General features: G+C 37.5%; 1 long non-coding RNA gene across 1 annotated transcript; it reads right to left on the reverse strand.

Moving 5' to 3' along the window:
* Nucleotides 1-105: 105 nt before the first annotated feature.
* On the reverse strand, nt 106-3,185 carry LOC135214490 (uncharacterized). The gene is made up of 3 exons (XR_010314378.1): nt 2,750-3,185; nt 1,583-1,813; nt 106-1,216 (listed from the first exon to the last, which is right to left on the reverse strand). It is a non-coding gene; the product is annotated as an uncharacterized LOC135214490 (long non-coding RNA).
* Between the last annotated feature and the right edge of the window lie 2,815 nt (nt 3,186-6,000).

The raw sequence follows: 6,000 nt of genomic DNA on the forward strand, positions 1-6,000 counted from the left end.
ACCAAAAGGATTGGATGAAAAATCAAATGCCAAAGGGTCATACCCAAAAGCATTCAGTACCTAAAACAAATTTGTAGAAAGTACCTCTCTCCTTCAGAGACAAAAGTTCCTGTAAAAGGCAGAGCAAATGGGCTGGAAATAGCTTATAACTGGAGGAGTTCCACAGAAGAGGGGGATGCTATGATGGTAATATTCAATAACAATCCAATACACAATAGGTGTGGGGGATTTCATTTGCTTCTCAAATATAGATGCTCATTCTGTTTTCTAGTCTTTTCCATATGATTAAAGTATAAATGCATATATAAACAGCAGAAAGAACATTCTTTGGCTCTAACATGGTAGCCTTGACTATAGTACCACATTTTGTTTGCCATGTCTCTCACTGATGCATGGTGTTCTATCAACAGTACATAAAGAATTTTTTACTTTGATTCAAGTAAATATATACTGACTGCAGTTGCAGTGTATAAGTTTTGGTGTAATTGGTCTGCATTCTTTCGTCAGGCTGGGAGCTGGAGCTTTTAAAAAGGAGGGTTTTAAGTTGGGCTTTTGACAATATTTTTAGATGCTTTCTTTTTATTAAACTGCAATAGCACAGATTAAGGGCTTCTGTAGTAGATTCTTTAAAAAAATTTTTTAATTTATTCATCTCCATTATTTAATATTATCACCATAACCTGTACGCTATATACAATATCAAGCTAAGTAACTTTTGACGTTAGGTTATTATTTTACTAATTATTAAAAGGTTTTCCTGTTTTTTTTTAGCCATGACTCCAGTCAACAACTAACTGATGACTGTACATTTACTGTCATCTACTATTTTCCAGTTTTGGTGATGAAATTTTGCTGTTTTTGTTGTATAGTATACTACTAAAAACCAACTTTGTAAGAAAATATCTTCTTGGAAGAAATATTTCAATAGTTGCCACAAAAATCTTGCCAACTGACACACACACAACAAATGAACTATGTTACTTTGGGAAGTTAAAGTTATTGGTAATATCTAAACATTACATACCTGTATGGCACTGGATTAAGAACTTGTATGATGAAGTTTCAGTAGTCCCTCTATTTTGAGTGCTTGTATGAATTTAACATATTGTTTCGTGTCATATAGAGAGGAATTTTCTTGGAAGCACACATGTATGGTAGTAAGGGTGCCAGAATTTGTCTGACTTCACGTGGAGAACTTGATGAATATTCTGTGCATCTGAAAAAGAGAAATCCTGGAATTACAATGAAAAATGCTAAGTTCAAAATCCAATTTACATGCAGGTAATGAACAGTAAAAAAATTTTTTACTTCATAAATATCAGCAGGGACACCCACCTGTTTAAAATGATTGATGGCATTATTATTTATAGTCAGTAAAAACCAAGCACAATCGTGTCAGCCTTTGCACTCCCTTTCGTGAATCTTTCAGTGGGCTAGTGCACCTAACATGGTGTACTGTAGGCATTGCTAAGAGTGTTTTATAGCTATTTTTATTTTTTATTTTTATTTTATTTTTTATTTTTTTTATTATTATTATTTTTGATATTCTATTTTTTATCTTTCTACCACCAGCTGTACCTACTTTTTAGCCAGTAACGTTCCTTCCGTTCCTGAATTTCTTCAGTTCTACTGTCCAACCTCTCTTCACTATTAATTCTTAGCGTAACTATAGACTTTTCTCCCATCGTCACCTTAAGGTCCATGAACTTCTCATTTTTCTTTTTCTGGCTCCTTTAACCACTTGTCTTAAACTGTAACGGCTGAAAGTGCCGCAGTGCTTGGCTTGTCAGCCTAGACTTCACAATTCATTGACCTGTAAATGAAGCGAAGATGGTTAATACAAGAAAAACAAGCACAGGATGCAATGTCATGCTGAGAACTACTGATAGCAATGGAAAGTTTTCTTTAAAAATATTTTGGTGTTTGTTAAATGACTTTAAAAACTGAAAGCAGACCGTCAACACAACAATGGGTAATTTCCCAAATCACCCATTTTCTGTCCAAAAAGTTTTTCATCTTTAAGTAACAAGGACTGCATTACTACCCAAAATAGTTTCCAAGCATTCAAATAAAAACTTTAAATAAAATAAACAATACGCTTAAAAATATTAGCTGATGGATTATGATTTTATATAAAAAAAAATAAACATTTTTAAGAGATGATAACCGGGCAATCTATAACCATACAAGAACCAGCCCGAGAAGAGTCTACTTGAGACTCAGAGGTCTGGAAAAACTAACCCCTATTAATAATAATAACCATAAAAGATGTAAATTTGGCAAACAAAATCAAACAAAATAACGCACGTAACTGCAAATATATTTTTGATTCTAGTCATGAATTTCTTGTGATTCTGTATATATACACTAGACCTACATTGCTTGATACCCAACTCATAATTAACACAAACCGGATGGAAAATGTTCTCTTATCTTATCCGCTCTTTACCACTTCTTTATAGATGACCTCATCCTGTCTACCTCTTGTCCTATTCATGCTTTTATCAGTAATATAACTCTTAATATTTATTTGTTTTTTACTCGAGGTGCCATTTCACCATCTATCAAATATGACGGACAGCACAGCAGAACCGAGCACTACTTAAGATGTATTAAGATTCGGTGTTCATAGTTCTGTTCATTCTCCTCTCTAGTTCTGTAATGGTATGGTGCTTGATGAGAACTCTCTTAATTTTATTTAGATTTTGGTTGTAAGTTGACTCTAGATATCTTTCTTTGTCGCACCTACCCTTGCCTGGAGTATTTTGTTTGTATGGTGCTTTTACGTTGCATGGAACCAGTGATTATTCAGCAACGGGACCAACGGCTTTACGCGACTTCCCAACCACGTCGAGAGTGAACTTCTGTCACCAATAATACACATCTCTCACCCCTCAGTTTCATGTCCGAGAACCGAACTCGCGGCCACCGAGGTGGCGGGCCAAGACCATATTGATCACGCCACTGAGGCGCTTTGCCTGGAGTAGTATTGATCTCTTTTAAATTTCCTCTTAAATAGTCCACACGCTCTTTGGTAATCGGCAATCCATGAACCTCTTGGCAAGTACCAAGCTGTGGAATTCTCCCTCCAATTCTGCTTTTCATGGCTCCTAAAATCCTCCAGTAATTGAGAGGAAGTCGACAGCTTCGTTCAGGTTATGCTGCAGTCTTCCTCCTGCCATGTTTTTTTTTTTTTTTTTTTTTTTTTTTTTTTTTTTTTTTTTGGCAGCCTGGTGATGAAATAAGGATACTAAATTACATTGAATTTACTGAAAAATACATAATCAACCATACATGCAGGTATGCATATTTATTTCTTCAGTGTACGATATCTAATCCTACAGGAGGAAAATTAAAATTTTAGAAATCTATCAAGCTCTTGTTTTTGGTTTAGCTTAGGCCTACGTTCATGCAGATCAAAGTCTGAAGAAACTGTAACTTTAAGAAAGCCTCCACAATATAAAATCTCCTTTTGGAATGAGAGCTGAACTTCAATTTCGAATTTATAACTTCAGTGGCGGGATCGGTAAGGTCTTGGCTTGCCACCTCGGTGGCCGCGAGTTCGATTGTCGGGCATTACATTGACGTGTGAGATATGTATATTTCTGGTGATGGAAGTTCACTCTCCACGTGGTTCGGAAGTCCCGTACAGCCGTTGGTCCCGTTGCCGAATAACCACTGGTTCCATGCAACGTAAAAACGCCATACAATCAATCAATTTCGAATTTGGGGTTGTCTAGCCTCAAGCCAAAATAACTGTGCAGTGATAGCCTTTGTCCATGTTTTGGGATAATCTTTGCCAGGGAAGATGGCAAAACCCCTTCGAACAGTTTTACATCTGAAAGTAAAAAATATGTTCAAATAGACCTACAATGACGCCAAAAAGAAAATGCAAACAGAAAACTACTTTAAACTTCCGGTGGCAAAACGAAACATGAATAACTGTTGAGGATCTGGAACTGAAAATATAAATAAGTCCTCTGTTGAAATATAAAGTACAGAACTCCTAACATGACACAATCCAACGACTAATCCGACTCGTAATCATCTTTCCCAGGGAAGAAGAAACGGATCCTTCGAGCAATAATCCTCTTAAAAGATAATAATCATCAGAAGCTCGACATATTTTAACCAAAGGACAATTCATTATCAATGTCACTGAAAGACTCTTGTGTGTGACAATAATGCTCTCTTTGTTCATAATGCAGGAAGCCATATTACGAACCTTGATAACGCTATGATAACGCTATGATACTGTTATGGCAACAATTTGTAAATAACAGGAAATGTTTCCGAAATCTACTCATCACAGATAAGCTGCAACATTCTCCGTCTCTCTCTCTCTCTCTCCCCCAAGAAAAAGGTTTCCAAGGCTGACAACAGCCAAGGGGTTGTGGACACCTTGGTGGTGGAAGTGCCACCCGCCCTATAATTGATGAGCTTATTTTCTAGAGGTCACTATAATCATTCTTTTTAATCCTCTAGAAGGACGGGAAATAAAGTAAGGCCACTGAAACAACAGAACTGCAACATCTCTGCTGCACTACTATTTAAAACAGCACTAGTCTCTCTCTTTGCTGCACAGTGCTTTAAAACAGCAATAGAATCTCTCGGTGCTGCATACCATTATAAACATTAGAACCTTTCTTTGCTGCCCAATGCTTTAAAACAGCAATAGAACTTCGGTTAACTGCATATTGCTGTTAAACTATTAAAACAGCATTAGAACTTCTCTCTGCTGCGAAACACTTACAAAAAGCAATAGACCCTCTCTTTGCTGCACAGCACTTTCAAAGCAGCATTAGCATTACTCAGCTCCACAGGCTTGAAAACAGCACTAGAACCTCTCTGCTGCACAGCAACTTAAAACCGCATTTGAACTTCTTTGCTGCACAGTGATTTTAAAAACGGCCCTGAAACTTTGCCTTTGCTGCACAGCGCTTTAAAACAGCATTGCAGCCTCTGCTTGCTGCACAGCTCTTCCATACCGATGCTCAAAACGATTCTATAGTCATATAACAATTGCCAACTGAATATTGGTAAGAGTACTACAGTATAGGCTACCTTAGTTCAACTTGAAAAGTAGGCAACCGAGATTCAATCCGCATTTTCATAGTGACGTTTCACAGCAGTGTGAGCCCCTAATTGACAGCATTTATGTAGGGATCCGCCCCACAACAAGCATTCAAGGACCGGAAAACTGCAACCCCCTCCCCCCCCTCACAAATCTATCCAACACTAGGTCATTACAGAGTTCAGACCTCCCTCCCCGATCATTCCTTTGTAATGCTAATCGCTTGGATAAATCCTGCTACGGGATTTGGTACAGAAATGAATTCCGTAAAATGGAGAGAAATGGTACTACATGTAAATCGCACTGGGACAGACAAACAGACTGACAGACTGAACACTGAGACAGACACAGTCAAACAGACTGTGAAATCGAGAATGCTAAGCTAAGTGGTTAAGATTTGCTTCCAAAACTACTGGACCGTTGGAGAATTCAGGTTTAAAAAGTGAATCAGTAAATGACACATACGCTATCTATATTTGAACAGAGAGAGAGAGAGAGAGAGAGAGAGAGAGAGAGAGAGAGAGAGAGAGAGGTGATTACATATGACAACTACTTCACGAGAACTGAGCATAAAAGGATTCCGAGAATCGAATAGCGTAGTCTGAAACGTTATTGAGAGAGAGAGAGAGAGAGAGAGAGAGAGAGAGAGAGAGAGAGAGAGAGAGAGAGAGAGAGAGAGAGAGAGATGTATTGACAACGTCGCATGTAAGGTCCCGAGAACTGAGATAGCGGATATCTGAAACGTTATCGTACTAATCCTTATCTGGTACGGTGAGAATTGTCTTTTGAAGTGAATTATTCTAAAGTGCTTCTTCTTTATTATCTATATACTTTATATAGAACAGACAACGAAACATTCATCCAAAACATTGAAAAGGGGCAACGGGTGCTGTAAAACATAGAAAGGAGCTTTGTAGTAATGATAC

This window comes from Macrobrachium nipponense, chromosome 45, assembly GCF_015104395.2.
Source record: "Macrobrachium nipponense isolate FS-2020 chromosome 45, ASM1510439v2, whole genome shotgun sequence".
In the NCBI taxonomy this organism is placed as follows: Eukaryota; Metazoa; Arthropoda; class Malacostraca; order Decapoda; family Palaemonidae; genus Macrobrachium; species Macrobrachium nipponense.